This window comes from Phyllobates terribilis, unplaced genomic scaffold, assembly GCF_046119375.1.
Source record: "Phyllobates terribilis strain yellow unplaced genomic scaffold, ASM4611937v1 Scaffold_4532__1_contigs__length_59823, whole genome shotgun sequence".
NCBI classification, from domain to species: Eukaryota; Metazoa; Chordata; class Amphibia; order Anura; family Dendrobatidae; genus Phyllobates; species Phyllobates terribilis.
The window spans coordinates 23,971-43,512 of NW_027367283.1; positions in this window are offsets into that span (position 1 = coordinate 23,971).

A 19,542-nucleotide genomic window follows, 5' to 3' on the forward strand; every position below is an offset into this window, starting at 1 on the left:
CCCCGCGTTACCCTCCTCCACAACCCTGGGCGGGGCAGGTGGGGGTTGCCTTATGTGAGCGGAAATCATGTTTGCGATTGTTTGTAAAGGAACCATAATCATTTTATCTATTTTGATAAAAAAATTTACTTTGCCCTAAACTAAGACTAGAGACATGACGTGGGCGTCTGAAAAACAAATCAAGAGGCCCACATTTTTATCAGTGAATTATAAGATATTAATACACCTATCTATATATTACATGTAGGGTTGGAGAATATTCTGATGGAAGCAGAATATTCTGATGGACATACATCAACGTATATAAAATTTTGATGATTCGATTAGTTTAGATTTGTTAAACAAACTTAACTGATAAGGGAAAAATAAATGGGATAAAAAAGGTTCTAGAGAATGGTACCTTTAATATGTTCAACAATGAATAAGTAAACTGAAATTTTTCAATAAATGTTGAAATAATAAAGCCAGAATAAATAGATTGAGAAAAGGGAATAAGCAACATCCAATCACCATAAAGTTACATGAGAATAACACTTTAAACACATTAAACTATGTCTAAACATTGTATTACATAAAAGAAAGTTGGGAAGACACAGAAGTATGTAATGGTATTGACCTCTGTACTCTCTTACATTCATAGCAGGTCGAATGATGACATAGAGTGAGGTGGGCTCCCAAAAATTGTTCAGTATTTTAGTTGATAGATCACCCAAGATGGTTACCTTTATTATAGAACCACTAAAAAATATATCGGTCATGTATAAGAATGGGACATTTACGTATACTCAAGAACAAATATATGTCATAATAACAAATGACTACATGTACTTTTTATGAAGAATATGGATACTACGATCACAGACATTGACCTGGATAAAATAAGTGTTTACAGACCGAATGGACATAAAAGAACAATGCAATTCAAACCTTTCATTAAATAGGTGGAAATCAAGGTATCGAGAACCATTCTTAGTAGGTCGGGCCACACCAACATTCACCGACCGAGCAATAACATTTACAGAGGCAAATAGGTAAACATATGAGTTTGGTAATGGGACTATTATGAGTATAGAAGTACATTTTACCTATAAGGTACTAGCTTCTAGTGACTAAAAAGTCAGAAAAGGGCCGGAGAAAAAAGGGATACGGCAGGAAACCATTAGGAAGTCATTACAAGCGGTAGATGATTGTCAAAGAAAGCATTGATAGACTTCTACCAACAAATAAATACCTTTAAGTTTTAAAAAGTAATTAGGTCAATGAATTAAGAAAAGGAATTAAGTATCTTATAAATATAATGTATAAGAAATTTTACACACTTTTTAAAATAGTAATAACAATTCTATTATTATAATTACATTTACAAACCACTTAAGGAGAATAAATCACATACTTTTGCGTAATCTTCTTTACCTCCTACTACTCCTCGTTTACTGTTATAGTCTCCTATTAAAAATAGAGCTTCAGTATTGTGACCCGTGGAGATTATGTTTTCCATATATATTAGATATTTTAGAACAATAAATATAATAACTTATCTTAAAATATAAAAAAAGTGTACAAGTAAGTTAAGCTAATGATAAAGTCTACGATTTATATTACTATTTTATGTAGTGTTTAAGATTCGTAATTAACATAATTAAGATTCCATAATAATAGAAAATTTGGCTTTTGATCTTCCTGTAAGCAGTTGAATTCATTAAACCTTCACATATCTTTCTTTGATGAGGACAATACTTACTGGCATTGAACCAAGTATGGTGCACGAATAATAAAATGGGAATAAAATAAATAAGAAGAAATTGAAATCTTAAATCTTAATATTAATACATATAAAGATTAGGAGGACTTTGAAATCTTAAATGTATATTTTCATTTTCATTACTCCTCCATTGAACAATCATTTTCACCCATTTTTAATTTCCACCCTCCTCTAGAATTCTTATTACTCCGCCCAATTTGTTCTGCCCAATTTGGTTAGCCCAATAGCCCATCCCTCCTCCTTAGCGTATAACTAGAAACATTATCCATTGTGCAAGAATATCTTCCTCTCTTCATCTCTCTTCCTCTCTCTTCCTCTCTTTTGAGAAGTATGCTCTGTAGTTGCCCACATACAAGATCCTCTACATCAGAAACTCGATTTTCTTCTTAGATCTAAATTAATTTGAGAAGTATGCTCTGTAGTTTCCCACATACGGGATCCTCTACATCAGAAACTTGATTTTATTCTTAGATCTAAATCGATTTGAGAACTATGCCCTCAAACTCATTCTTATTTCTCTAATTTTAATAATAATAATATAGTTTTTATTTATCCCAATCAAAATTTATGCTTCACATACCGTAACTTATGAGTTATGACTTATGACCTTCCAACTTATTAATTAATTGAGCAACCTTATTGCCTCCCTCATCAAGATACCGCTGTAAGTAAAGTCACGGTTACAACAGGAAACCTTTTGCTTGCCTCTCATCCATTAAATACCCTTTAGATTAATAAGCTCCTTTCTTCGTCCAATCCTCACTATGAGTGTACGACCTCAGAACTCATCGGTCATCACAAATGTTTTGCTTTCTCAACCTCTAGAAAACACAAATTCACCTCTCCATCGGCTTTAACCACCTCCTCTACTTTCATCTTATTCAATCAAAAACTTACCGTAGATTTATTTCCTTTCGTTATTATATGAGAAATCAACGTTTCTTAATTCCCCTTTTTGAGTAATTCTTATTTGTGTTTCTTATCCTTATTATGATTTAAGTAATTTGTTTCATATTGGTCTCGATTAGACCTCTATTATCCACACATCTTTGATGTATAGAAGAATTTCCTTTTAATTGTGGGATTTTCACTAGCAAAAGACATTGTAGACTTTGCATTAGTGCATATGAATTTCAAAAATCAAATTAGTAATGATGATGAGATCTGGTATAGATCACAAATCTATGCTATTTTCTATTATACAATATCTATTTATAAGTTGGATGCAAATAGTTGGGTTAATATGTGATGTTCGAGGGTTGTAGGACTTGATGATGACGTAGCTCGGCAAACAAGAACACTATATGCCAAAGTTTGTATGTCTCTATATCTTCAACTTTGTGAGATAATATTTAAATTTTAAATATCCTTCAAGTTGTTGGAATAAATTATGTGATCCATAATTTCTCTCTAATATATTATTGATGGTATATTTTAAAAACTTTGAGCTTAAACTTTCAATTGTCCTTTCACAAAAACCCAATTAATGACTAATAATCAATATAAAAAACACTAATAAGAAAGACCTCAAAGTAAAAGAATATAAATCTTAGTCATAATCTTATCTTAGGGGGATTTCAAATCAATAATATGAAATTAAATTTGTCATCAAATGTTATTTAAGATTTGTAAATTCTATTGTTCCCTTCCGTGCCCATTGAAGAACCTTATTCTTCTTAATGTGTTTCATTATTCCAATCCACAATATACTTAAACATCCTACACCATAAATCACAATTAAAGTATAAAGAAAACAGATTAAAAAACGTTACATAAATTGAACCATTGAGATCCCCAATCAACTTAAATGCCATATGCCTTAAATAACCATTAAAGTTCTCAACTATGGATTTTAGGAAATCACCATTAAAAATCTCAACCAAGGGTTTCATGAAATCATTCAACTTCCACAATACTAAACCACGGATGTGTATATATATCCCTACAAACACACCACTCAAGATCATACCCACCTCAATTGCTCTACCTTGGTCGTGCTCACGCTGCACTAGGGAACACAATACACCAAAATACAAATACCTTTGCCTTTTTACTAGGATCTTCCATTGTTTCTTTTTTCGTATTTTTTGTTTGTTTCCTTTATTTTATTGTGTAGTTTTTTTTCTATGTTTTTTCTTACCAACCGGCATGGGACAACGTAATATTGTAGATTCAAATAAACGGATTCCTAAGTTTAATTTTAGGAAAAGAATTAGATTGAGTAGACAAATATATTATAGTATCTAATATCATGAACTACAAAGATATCAAAATAAAAAGACGGCTGAAATAAGTTACCTTTGTTTCAAAATAATTTACACACCAAGATTAACTACACCACTAAAAATATGGAGAGAAAAAATTATTACGTTGACTGAATAATATAAACAAAATTATACATTTAAAAAGTAGATTATTATTATTTTATTGGCCTAAATTAGATAGGGTTGCTGGAATATTCGTAAGTTTTATTCAAGGAAAACAATGAGAATTAGTAGACAAATATATTGCGGTATCTAATATCATGCAGTACAACGACATAAAAATTATTAAAATACCAAAATAAGTGACATTTGTCTCAAAACAATTTACACAACGAGAATAATTACACCACTAAGAATATGAAAAGGGACAATTATTACTGTTAGATCACTAATATAAACACTCTTATATATAGAAAAAGTAAACGATTATCATTTCATGACCTAAATTAGATAAGGTTGGTGGATTATTCGAAATATAGATCAAATAAAACTAGATTAAAATATTAAAGAGTATTTTAAATTGTATTATTATTTTTTGTGGAGAACATTTTAATTAAGTCATTTATATAGGGTTGTTGAAAACTTAAAAATGTAACTACAATAAAACCAACATAATAATATTTATATAATATTTTAATGTATTATTATTCTTTAAAGAAAAATTAGTAAAACAATAAAACCACTAGGGCACGAAAAAGAAAAGATAAGAAAAACATCGAAAAAACCACATGATAAAATCAAGGAAACAAACAAAAAATACGAAAAAATAGACAATGGCATGTGCGTAGCACGGGCCCGAAGGTCCTAGTATGTAGAAAAATTAGGAGTGGTACAAAACAGTAAATGTGGTGTTTAAGATTCCTAATTAATTTACCAAAATAATAATAAATGTGGCTTGTGATCTTTCTATAACCGGTTGAATTCAATAAGCCCTCAGATATCCTTCTTCCATGATTGCAATACTTAATGGCATTGAACAAAGTAAGGTGCACGAACCCAAAAAAAAAGGAAATACAATAAAAGAATATATAGCCAAGGAAAAGAAGGGTAGTATATGGTACTATTAAGGGAAGAAAAAAGAAATAGAGAATATAAATGACAAAAAACATCCTCCAAAAAATCAAACAAACATTCAAAAATACAAGAAAAGTTGGCATAAACATATAATAAATATTTAGAAGAAATAAAAGGCTGAGGTACACGGTACTTAAAGGAAGGGAAAAGGTATAAAATGGAAATGTTAAATAGAGAATTGTTAATCAGATAAAATAAGGTAGTCTGACTAACACGCTTATTACATAATTATGGGATTGAATTCTTATGAAATGATGGATGAAGTACAAAACATACAAATAAGGGTTACATGGTAACCAAATAGGATAAATAAAATAAAAAAGGAAAAAAAACTAAAAACAAAAGCAGCACCATAATACAACATGACAACAAAAAATAAAGAGTAAAAAAACAAAACACAAAAAATGTATACACAACACGAAACAAGAAAAAAAGAATAGAAAATAATAAAAATATGGCATGCATAGCACGAGCTAAAAGGTCCTATTTTAATATAAATTATTGTTTTTTCCTAATTCATTAACCATGAGAGGAGATTAGGAGTCTTAATTATAGCATTTTATACAACACCAACCATACTATATATAGTACCTTCTATGGCACGTTCTTTGCACGAAGCATCTATTGAAACGGTATTTAAACTTAACCAAACCTTTATATTCTTTTATGTTCATTGATGAAACGAATATAGTATACAACTTATAGTTGACCCCATTTTAATAGTATTTGACAATAAATATATGATGAAGCAACTATTTGGACAATCTCGACATGTTTGATCTATCCAAATCTTACATGATCCAACCCTTATCTAACATGGTATGGCCCAAAGAAGTTTTTTTCACTGAAACGGGATTCTAGTCAAATATGAATGATGTAAACCCTATCTCTTTCACATCTCTCAGTTCAATAAGGTAGTGACCTAGTGTTTTCTTCCTCTAGCTTATATATATAAAATATATATATGAATTTTTTATAATGTGATTTTTCGTATTGTTATTTCTTTCATTCAAGATTATTATTTTTATATTTTTAATATATCTTTATATCAATAGGACTGCATCATCATATATGTATAATTTCTTACAATGGAATCTATATCCATCATTATTTTCATATAAATATCAAACAAAGTATCATGTAACATTCTTACATTTATTTATTTCGCAAATGCATAGAAATATTGTACAAATATAAATTAACTTTGTCCAAAAGAAACGAAAACCTTGCACAAATATATAGAAAACCTTGCACAAATTTAGGAAATTCTGCACCTTCTTTGAAAAATCATATACAACGTACATAAAACTTGCAAAAAAACCCTTAAAACATTGCACAAAAGAGAGTTTAGTTTGCACTTTTCAATTTCATTGACAAAAGTTGGGTGCGCATGCGCTTTTCAATTTCTTTCACATAAAAGGACTCTTGCTTACACTTTTTATGTTTTGCTTATTTTCATCTGAAGTGTTCATTTTCCTCATCCGATGGCCGAGAATTACTCTTATTTTTTACAATATGCACCATTTTCATCAAACACACTACCTTATTTTAATTATAAATGCTTCAAAACAATAACATATGTAGGATAGTTTCTAAAACTAATATATGAAGAATTTTCAAAACTAACATCATATATTATTTAAGAATATACTCTCTTTATTTTAATTCCGAGCATTTCAAAAACAACTTTTAGTAGGATATCTCTTTCAACTAATATATGAAGAATCTTCAAAACTAACATCTATTATTTAAGAATATACTATCATTATTTTAATTATGATCATTTTCTAGAATAACTTAAGTGGGATATCTCTTTCAACTCATATAATAAGAATTTTCAAAAGTGACAACATCCATTAATTAAGAAAATAATATCATTGTTATAATTTAAAGATTTTCAAGAAAAATATTAAGTAGTAATTATGAAAATGTTAAAAGGGTATACAAATAAAAATGATAAAATAAATTAGTGACGTGACCTATCAAGATTAATAACACATATGAAAGAGAATACATGACGAGCTCGCAAAGCGTGTGATGTTATGCTCAATCAAAGTAATATTCCAAACTAGCAACTCTAATTAGTAAAGCAACAAGCAAGGGTCGAATCTCACAGGGAGTCAACTTATCAATTCTTGTGTATTAAATATGATTAACTTATAAAGTAACCAAAAGGGTGTTTGGATTGCAACTGAAAGAGCTAAACTAGATTATGAAAGTAATAAGAGAAAACACTTCATTCAAAAAGTATTCACACAACGAATAGATTGGTTGATATTGACTCCTAATGACATTCGAGTTCATCTACAATTCATATTATGTGGTTTTCCTAATCCCTGTTCTTGTATAGTCATTAGTCTAACTAGTCCTAATAACCCTACTAAACTACACACCTGAAACTATCAAAATTTAATAGCGAAGAAAAAATGAAATCTGGAATAGATAGGTGCATGCAATACCATTGACTTAAGTTGATATTTAACACATCGGAAAGTTAATGAAGTTTCCTTCTTTTTTAGGAGTATAAAAGGAGATCACAAGATTCATGTAGAAATGTATTTTTGGTTTCTCTTATTAGTCAAGTTGAACTTAAAACAATAGAAGCTCAATAATCAGTTTTCCAATAGAAATTTTTTATTTTTTACATTTTATCATGACAACTTGATTTCTGAATTAGATGTGGGATTTTTAGTTACTAACGTTATTTCTTTAACTTTTTAATTTGTGTTCTTTCTTCTATTTTTCTAGAGTATGTAGTTCATTAAAGTTTGATTGAATATTCAATAATTAAGGGGAAAAATGTAGTATTGACTTTTAGGATATTTGTAGTGAAAATCTGACTCTTAACATTACAATTATGAAAAAACATACAACTAATAAATAGTCTATTACCGTTAAAACTATTCAATCTAACCAAAATAAGTTAAAACTATCCATATTAAGATATGTGTAAATTATTTTCCACATTGAAATTCAATAAAATTTTAGAACATTGACCGTGTATAAAAAGTCATGTTACAGGTGAGATTTTAAGCATCCCACATCGGAAACTTAATGAAGTTTCTTCTCTTTGAGGTGTATTAAAGAAGATAACACGACCCTCGGTAAAAAATGGGTTTTTATGTTTCTCTTATTATTTAAGGTGAACTTAAAACAATAGAAGCCCAATAATAAATTTTCCAGTTTAAAACTTTTATTTCTGACGTTTTATCATGACATTAGTTTTGCCGAATTGGATTATGTGCGATTTTCAGTTACTAATGATCTTTCTTTATTTTTTAAATTTTAATGATTTTTTTCTTCCATTTTTTCTAGCATATGTACTTCATAAAAGTTGGATATATTGCATATAAAATAATTGAGAAAATTTTCATGTAGTAACGACTACGAGGATATTTGATTGTGAAAATCTAACTCTTAGCACTAAAATTATGAAAAATATATAATAATTCATAAGCATCCATTTATAATTAAAACTTTCCACTTTAATGCAAAAAAAAGTAAAAACTATCGAAGTTAACACATGTTCAATTATTCTCCCACATCGAAACTCAATGAAATTTTCAATCATTGGATGTGTATAAAAACTCATGTTATAGGTTGAGATTTTTAGGCCTCACATATCGAAAACTTAATGAAATTTCTTTCACTGAGGTATAAAAAAGGAGATCACAAGACCCTCGATTGAAATGGGTGTTTATGTTTCTTTCGTTATTTAAGTTGAGCTTAAAACAATAGAAGTCCAATAATCATTTTTCCAATTTATAATTTAAAAACATTTTGATTTGGTTTCTTTATCGTATCCGAGCATGTACGGATATGTGGGTATTTTTAACTTGTCCATGTTACACAGTCTATAACCTATTAATTTTTACAAAATAACATCTCGTATGAAGCAAGAAGGAGGGTGGGAGGCTCACACATAAGTGATCCCAGAGTAAAATCATCTCTTTTTCTCTCTTTCTCTGAGTAAAATGGCTCTCCTCACTCGCCCCGCAATAGGCACATCCGGCTTAGCCGCCTACTGCTTTGCCGCCATAACCTGGATATACTTCTATTTGATTATAAACAATTCATATATCAAAGAGAGCACATTTTTTAACCAAATTATATACCAAGAAAATAGAGACATACAAGTTCTAATTTACCTCTTCGCCAACTACATTCAAGAAATTAGTGTTCTCTCACCACATAAATAACTAAAACTAAATAGCAAATACAAAGAGAGAAACACTCCTTCCTCTCTCTTAAACCTTCCCGCGCTTGCTCATTCGGTGGAGCCTTGACTCCGCCACCGATCGATTCCGTCTCTTTGAGGTATGTGTTGCCAAAAAACCTCCATTCGATCTTCTCCTCCTTCTTGATCTACTCGAATGGATCCAAATTTACAGGTATGATTTTCCCCAAATCCCAAATTCCTCTTTCCACGAATCACTTTATACTTAATCCAATGGTTTCCCTCGAAACCCTTCTTATACTTGATCCCTGGGATTAATATCCCCTTTCTATTTTTTATTCTAAATCCCTAGACTTAGTCGATTAATCAATTTAATGTTTCAACCTCTTTCCATCCTCTATATTACTTGTATTCCCTACTCAATTTTTACAAGTATACAAGTTCATATACAAGATATCCCCCTTTTTTGGATAAGTAATTGCACATTCTGTTCTTCCTTAATAACAAATTGCCTCATTATCCTTATGTTTTGACTTTTTTTTTTTCCATCAATAAAGTTTGTCAATATCTTCAATTTCGATTCCTACTATAATTTTTGGAGTATAATTTAATCAGACTAATTTTAATCTTGCACTTGAAACATCTAATCTATTATCATCCGATTCTAAAATTTGCAAAGTTTTTATTACATATCGATACGGTGATTTATATTCTGTATTACAAATCTGTTCTTCCACACTTATCCTTCTTACTACCTCTATTATGACCTTATATACTCAAATCTCAAGGTCAGAATGCACAAATTCAAGCTTTAACACTTTGAGGATATAGTTGTCAAAAATTCCATCTTTGTTCTTCAATAGACAAGTCCAGAATAAATAACTACAAGTTTCAACGATTTGAGGCTGTCAATTTATCAAGATGTGTTCTTCAATAGACAACTCCATGTATGTGTATATTCAAACCCATTTTCATTCCATTAATTTCAATCTACAAGTTTATGCCTTACTAAGATTACATTTCTATAATAATTTTGTACTGGGTTTTGAACTCATACAACTATATCAACTCCTCTATATGACTTATACAACATCTAAGTACTCTTCAATTTATTATAAACTTACATTCATTTATACTTTTCTTATAATAAGTCCTAACAATCACCATATTAGCAATTTATTAAACCAGATGTATCTCTGCACTATTTTAGTAATCTACATGTATAATAAACATATTATTTTAATCATTAGCATTAATACCACCTTTGAGTTCATTTACACTTTTTTATGTGTGTTTGTAATCCTATTTATTATTAGTATCCTTCTTCATAAACTTAGTATTCTATTCATCTTCAGTATTAAATTTTTACTAATCCTATGTTTTAAACTTTATTTAAATAATAGTATCTCTCCAAATCACTACGATCGTTATATCTCCAATATCATATTCTCACAAACATACTTTTTCATGTATCAAATATTGATAAATTGTAACTTTTCAATCATTGATCATGTTTTTTTCTTCAGCCAGATTTTTGCATGCAACATCGGTTGCTGCAAATTCCTTTATTATTCCAATTCTACCCCTATTACATTCCACTGGTTTTTATAGTGTAATGTATATTATTCACACGTGGTAACAATTGTTACTATCTCCAAGCCACATCAGTTACACCGTTTCACCTTCCTTTCTTTTATATTATTTTAAACCAACTCCCTAGAGATATGCTAAGCAATATAAATAACCTTCTTATTGTCCCACTCCTCACTCAGACATCGTTGCTTATGGAGTTCAAAAGATCTTACTCTCATGCTCTTGTAGACTTTCCCCACGGTACCAACACTAATTCCATCCAACACATACACACGCCTCAGTCTGGCTCTCTCTACTCTATTATAGCCCCATACATGATGTTTACTGATTTCATTCCTAACCTCATTTCCTCCTTTCACAACATTAGGCAAGTCCCGTCTAACTTGGTTTGATGACATCCACATTCCAGTTTTTCCAACCATTCCATAAATTTCCCTCTTGTAATCCCCATGCAGCATACTTCTGCTGAAAATCCAGATCCTATAAATTCACCCATGCATGCAAAGACTCCTTCGGTTTCTATGGAAGAGATTCTTATTCAAGAATCTATGACCTTCACCTCCACTCCACTTATGCCATCTCTGATTCCCTAAGTACGTGAAACGTCGGCTAAAATCAACCATTTCTCTCTCATCGTGAGAGTTGTAAATGCATTTTTTGACTCTCAAACGGTGATAAGTAGGTTACGTCAAGCTTGGGGACAAATCCGTGGTGAGGTCCAGTTTTATGAGATAGGTAATTTTTGGATTCTATTTACATTCTCTAATAGGGAAGCAAGAGACTGGGTTTGGCATAACAAACCCTTTCATGTATCTGGAAAGCTGGTTTTAGTTCTCCCTTACATGTCCACTTTTAACCCTTTCACACAAGAAATAACCTCCATCGACCTATGGGTTTGTATTCCTCTGCTCCCCTTATACTTGATCTCTCTTCAAGCTATTTAGTTTATACTTCAAACAAATGGCCTTGGTATAGTCCTTAGGCTAGATGATATTTCCAATGCCCGTAAGCGTATGAAGTTCACTCGCTTTTGCATAACCATCACTGTACCAAGTAATGGAAATTCCCTAGTGTGGTTCATTTTCCTGGTATTCAAGGTGAACACTACACCCTCCCTATGTGGTATGAGGGTTTCTCAAAAGGATGCAACGTTTGTGCCTCACCAAATCATTCTCCTGATATCTGTCCGTTGAATAACCTAAGACTATCTCCTTTTACCACTGATATCAACAATGATTTTACTAAACTAGCTCAGGCTGATGCATGGATTCATCAGCTAATGGGTGGGCAATTCAGTTTTGAGCCAGCTCCAAGTGTCTCTCAAATGCGTTCGAGTTTTGTTCAAAAATCTTACAACACACCCCGCTGTTACTCAAAACAAAACAAAAGACCAGTCTACTCACGTCAGTCCCGGTATTCCCTTCAGTCTGTATTTGAACACTCCCAGCAACTCAGGCCCAAACATTAGATTTTCCTTAGTCCACATTAACCCGAATGTAGCAGGACCGTCGAATCTCTCCAATCATGTCTACCACACGAAGGAAAATATGATGGGTTCAGATGTGCGGACCTAGGTTCCAAATACCAAGAGCGTCTCAAGGATTGCACACGTTAACGCAATCTGAAGTCAGAGGGTGCAGGAAGTGACAAACTCTACTGAGATTATGGTTACTGTTCACCACAACACTGAATGAGTTATCAACACTACGGGTCCACCTCTCATCATTTCCACTACTCCCCCAGTCATTTGCATCGGAATGAAGGCCCCCTCAGAAACGAAGAGTCGTCTTTCCATTCTAAAAACTCACAAGGTACGGTGAACAAACGCTTCAAAGGCGTCATGGTCATTTCATCCGCTGAAGATCTTTCGTCATCTGAGTCATCCAACTCCTTCTCTCAGAAGAGGAAGGCTTCCGGGGACCATTCTTCATATGATGAATGATTATACAATCTAAGGATTCAGGGAGATGCAGTTAGTTAAGGATGTTTGAAAATTATTTATCTCTTTTGCTCAACTATTTCCATGGATGGATGATGCAACTTATATTCCTTGATCATTTAGATATTATTTTGAATTCAAGGTTATTAGTCTGGTTGTGTAGGTTAGATAAGGTTGATAGAATTATTTGGAAGCAGGATGTAGTTCGGTCAAAAGGATATATTTGGGCTCCTGCGTGGGTTGATTTGACTTGTAAGCCCAATAAGTATGATGTTAGTATCTATATGGGCTTCGACTCATTTTACTGGAATGTTTTGATTTTGGGTCTTGTTTTACGAACATTGTTCGTTAATTGGACCATCTCTAAACATTACAGTCATCTGTCTTTTTTAATATCTATCTTTATATATATATCTCTGGATCATTACTTCATCTCTTATCAGTGCTTTCAATCTCAGCATATCAGACACTATGAATCCTACAAATCTTTTCCTCAAAATTCTCACCCTCCCATTTATCAAAAATCCATATATATATATATATATATTGTTGATACCTTATGGTATTCTTCTCCATGTGTCATTCTACACCTTCTTATTTGTCATGACAAAAACAAATTATTATGAATATTGCATATACGGAAATATGAGTCCTATGTTTAGCTGAAACCAAATCAAACAACATCCCAAACAACAATTTCTTACATAGACTTGGAATCAAACACATTTACATAAGTCCTGTGGACCAATCAAAAGGGGGATTATGGATCCTCATGTCCAATTCTCTTTACATCAATTTCTTTTCCATCTTATATAATAAGAATAATATAATTATTGCTAAATTTAAAAATACTAACATTGAATTCCTATGTTTCTTTATTTATGCTCCATCAAAGCATAGTGGGATAAACTTTGTCATACCATTGAAATTACTCATCTTCCCTTACTATATCAGATCACTGTCACATTGTTTTATAATTAGAAGATCAACGTAAACATAAAAACTATCTATTTAGATTTGAGAATGCTTGGATTGACCATCCTTCCTATATTAATATCGTTCAAAAAGCTTGGTCTATCAATCACGTAGGATCTTTCATGTTTAATCTTTATATGAATCAATGTTTTCTAAATCATGAAGAAAACAATTCACTGATAATAATCATAATAAACTTCTACAAACTTCGACAAACCTAAAAAATATACAACAATCTATCCTTAATTCATCACAAAATCCATACTTATTCACAAAACTCCAACACATTACCAATCAATATAATGCTTTTTTAACATTTCAACATAAATACTGGGCTCAACGAGCTAAATTCAACATACTTATCATATGGATAAAAATACCAAATATTTTCAAAACATTGTAAAACAAAGATTGTTTAAACAAAAAAATTGTAAGTTTTACATCATTAGATGGTATTCAATATTCCGACAACTGCAAATACAAGAAGCCATAACTAAGGATCTTAAACAAAGATTTAATCCCCAAAATATTTTCCCGATTAATATTCAAGATTTTGATATTATTCCGCTAATCATATCAAACACCGAAAACTCTCTTATTAAAAATCCCATAACAGTTGAAGTGAAGAACATTGTCAAAAATTTACCCAAAAACAAGAGTTGTGGGCCTGATGGTTTTCCGACAGAATTTTGTGAGGCTTATTGGTTGATTGTAGGTAACTTAGTCACACAATCCTTTCAAGCCTTTTTTCATAGTGAAAATATACTTATTCGAAGTAGCTTATTCTTTTATTTAGCTAATCCCGAAAAAAGATAATCCCCAAACTATAAATCGCTATCGTCCTATCAGTCTCTGTTATACTAGTTATAAAATTAAAACAAAACTTCTAGCAAATAGATTCCAAAAACTTTTTCCAAAAATTATTCATCCTTTACAAGGTGCGTTTGTCCAAGATAGACTAATTCAAGATAACATTCTAATTGCACATGACTTATTTGATTCTTTCAATAAGAAAAATAAAGGTTCAAGATGTTGGATGGCACTAAAAGTTATTATGGAGAAGGCTTATGATAAAATACAATGGCCATTTATTCAACAATTAATTATTTCTTTTGGATTCTCAAATAATGGATCAATCTTATTATGAAATGTATAACCACTTCATCATTTTCTGTCTTAGTCAATAATGATTCAGGTCCAGTTTTAAACCAAAATGTGGAATAAGACAAGGTATTCTGATTGCACCATTCATTTTTATTATGACAATGAAATATTTAGCTCAATTCATAACAAAAGAATCAGAAAAACAAAATCATAACGTTGGTATCAAAAGTTGCAATCATTGAACTTGTATCCCTTTCCTTAGTTTTAAAAACGACACTATAATTTTTGCAAACACAAATGTCACTGATACTAAAGTTATAAAAATACGCTAAACCACTTATAATTTTTTTTAGGATTACAGAATAATTATGATAAAAGTTCTATACAATTTTCATAAAATATACAATCCAATGCTAAAAATAATATTGCAGCCAGAACTACAAATTTTCGTATAACGACTACTATGGAAAAATATTTGGGTATCCCAATCTTAGCAGGAAAAGTTAAGAACGAATATTTTGAATATGCAATAAATAAACTAAAAATCAACTATCTACTTGGAAAGCGAATATACTTTCTCAGCCAGGTAGAACAACTCTTATACAATCAAATTTTCTTTCTTAGACAAATTATTTAATGAAAACCTTTTACTTACATACAAGTATACATAATCAAATTGATGACATCAATAAAAAATTCTTCTGGAATAAATCCAACCCTAATGCACGTTCACTAATTTTGTGGGATAGTATATGTCAACCCAAACATACTGGTGGTTTAGGCCTTCATAATGCTATAAATATAAATATCTCTCTCCAGATGAAACTTCTTTGGAAAATAGTAAATGATAAGAATAACATGTGGGTGAAAATAGTGAAAGAAAAATATATTAAAAATAAACACATAATATCTTAAAATAAAAAATTAAAACAATCTTGGCAGTTTGGTCGCCTTTTACATCTACGCGATAAATTAAAAAATGGTCTCTTTTGGGTTGTAGGTAAAGGGGAAAAAATTAACTTCTGGAACGACAATTGGATCCGTAATGTTGCAATCAATTTTTTTTTCCAATCCATTAATTCATAATAATAATATGAAAGTATTAGAATTTATAACTCCTACCAAAATGTGGCATCCTATAGGACTAGAAACTTATCTCCCAGTTAATATAGTTGATCAAATCATTAAAACTAATATTCCGTCTCATAACATAGAGGACAAGTTAATTCGGGGTTTATCAAGTTCAGGCGAATTTAGTACTAAAAGTGTTATTGAATTAACCAAGACTTCTACTACAAACACAAACTCCACTATTTTCAATCAATTATGGAACTTTAATATCCCGCAAAAACTAATTTTTTTATGGAAAGCATTTACAGATTGTTTATCGACTACGAAAAGACTTAATAGGTATTTTAATCGGGTCCTAAAGTATTGTAATAATTGTAATGGCCCATTAGAAATAACCTCATATTTCTTTTTTTAGTGCCCTACTACCATTTCTATGTTCAGAATCCTAGAACAAGAACTGGCCAAAAAATTAATTTTATCAATACAAACAACTTCACACATGATTTTAATCAATTCATTTATAATAATAAACATATTGACATAGTTTTATTCCTATGATATGAATTATGGTTAGATAGGAATAGGAAAATATTTAGAACTAATAACAATTCGAACAAAATCCCAATTGACTCTGCCTTAATTTCTTATCATTCATGGATAGAAACAAATTTTTTTAACTCTACAAAAACATATAAAACTAAAACAATCAAAACTCAAATAATCATCAATTCACAAAAAAGAGAAAAAAACGGGGTGTTTGGAAACTTCCTCTTGAGGGATGGATTAAATTAAATTTTGATGCGTCTTATTATGCCAATGGAGATTCATACATAGGTATCATTGCTCGCAATCATAAAGGTCAAATGATTAATATTATTCATAAAAGAATAAATGTATCTTCAGCAATTCAAGGTGAAACATTAGCAGCCCTTGAAGCTTTAAAATAACAAAGTCTTTAAATATCAAAAATAATATCCTAGAAGGCGATAACTTAACTGTAATCAATACAATTCGAAGCATTTGGCAGGTACCATGGAGCATACAAACCATTATAGCAGAAGTCAATATTACAATCCAACAATTCGAGGAAGTCAAAATATACCACTGCCGCAGAGAGAACAACAAAGCCGCTGATATTCTAGCTTCTAAGGAGATGGAAGAAATATATTTATATTACCTTATGTATCTTTGTAACCTTTATAACATAACTGATTCACATATCAGGACTTTGCAAGAAAGGTTGCTTATGTCACATCCTTTTCTCCTTAGTTTTGTTTATAAGTTTGTAAGCATTATCAATTCTGATAATGAGTGATTGCCTCCTAGATAGGGAGGATCACTTTGTTGACATTTATATAAAAAACTAAATAGAGAAAACAAGGAAAAATGGTTTCCCCCATTTTAGAATAACCAATTTCACTTCCATAAACAACGTCAAATCCCAATAGCCACGTTGAACAGTCAACACACAAGTCTCTCGAACAACATTGTAAAGATGTAGCTTCAAAAAGAAGAAAGTCGAAGACTCCCCAACCGCACCCCGCGCACATGAGCCCGCATGGCGCTCTAGGAGAAATATCACCGATAAGGGCGAGTTTTAGTTGTTATAGAAGGTAGAAGAAGATAAAGAGAAGAATTAGCAGTTTAGATCTGGCCGCGCCTTGCGCCCTCTCTGCCGTGGCATGCTCCCAGAAGATAACAGAAAGAGATGATAAAGAGATCTTATTCACCTTAGAATTTATGTTTTATATACCAGTTCATTTATTTTAGTATTCTTTAGTTTCGATTTTAGTAAAGTGTATAATAGACATTAATAGATTTAATTTATCTTTAATTGTAAGATGTAGTAGGAAGGATTATCTTATGAAGAAGTCTTCTTCATTCTAGGAGATCAAGAGTCGAGTTTTCCAATATCTAATTGACATTACTTAGCATAGAAATGAGGAGCTATGTTTCATCTTACATTGAAGTTAATACAAGTTTCGATTTTAGGAGTAGTTCTCTACCAGTCTTCGATTCCATGTATATTTTTCATGCTTCTCTTAATAATAAACTTCATTTTTTATATTTCTTCTCTAGACTGATCACTTTAGTTAATAGGAGTATATTTCATACGGTTGTCCTAGTAATATAAAGTTAATATGGTTAGTTTGGTTGCGTGCATATCACGGTAGGGAGTTGAATACATATTGAGATTTGTCAGTTTTGGTTGTGCCTTATTTCTTTGCCTTCTAATATTATATTGGGATCATATATTTAGATAAGAATAATAAATGAATTGAATCTGATAGGTGAAAAAGTTACAAAGATCGGAAACCTTAATAAGTATAAATAGATTTGTTAAACAAAGCATTTCATCGCTATAATAACTAAAAATCAAACTTTTATTCGTTTTACACGTTGCGCATTAAAATTCTGATATGTTGTTACTAAAACTCTATACTTTAACATGTTAAACATATGAACTTGCCTATTTACTATATATCTCAGAGTAGTTCAGTTATTACACTTATTCTCTACTTTAATTGCGTTATAAAAACACAACGACGTCTGGAAAAGTGAATAAGTTGAACAAATATTTCAAATAATAGAGCATTTTTTACACATCCTATATTATCAGATCCATGCACACTTTTACGTGAATGATCCAATTGCGATTTATTTATATGACATATCAAATACGGAATTTATAACTAATATTCTTATACTCCACGACATGATTTAAATTTTGATCATGATGACGATTCACTCATCTACTCATGCAATCGCTGACTTCAAAACATAAGTTTCTATTCAATTTAAATATATCCATTGTCTAATTTCGATCTATAATAAACCCACTTTACCTTTCAGCATAAATCACATAACTTTTACTGATGAAACTCTTTCTCCATAACTCATAAAATGTTTGGGAAAAGTGTATAATTTCACATATCTTATCTTCTTTGAATATGAGATAACTCATACACAAGCGTACCAAATTTTGTCATTTAAGATAACTCATACATCAGCGTAAAATCTTTTTGTCATATAGTTTGTCATTTTAAACAATGGATTGTACATATGACTAGTTTTGTCTACACTCTACTAGTCACATTCGTAATCATGGCGATGAACTAGTATTACAGAGGTAAAATTTACATCCTTCCTCCTGTAAATATGACTAGATTTCTCTACACTCTACTAGTCACATTCCTAACTTTTAATTTCGAATTTGACATGTGCATACAATTTAAAATAAGTGATAAATATAATAATTAGAGGAGAAAAAAAAGTGAATAGTATATTAATGAGAAAAGAGATAGAGATAAAGAGAAAATACAAAAGTAAAAGTGTAATGATTATGGAGGAAAAAAATAGAAAAATTGTAGTAAAATTGGGTTGATGTAGAGATAAAATAGATAAAATAAATTTCATTAAAGAAAACTAGGACAAATTTAAGGGAAAAACGTAAACAAGAATAGAACTGAGAAAATGGGATAGAGGGAATATGATATGAATGATATGTATGAGATTAATGAGGAAAAACCAAATATCAAGAACAATGTCACAAAGAGGATTTAAATGGGTCACTACTAGAATA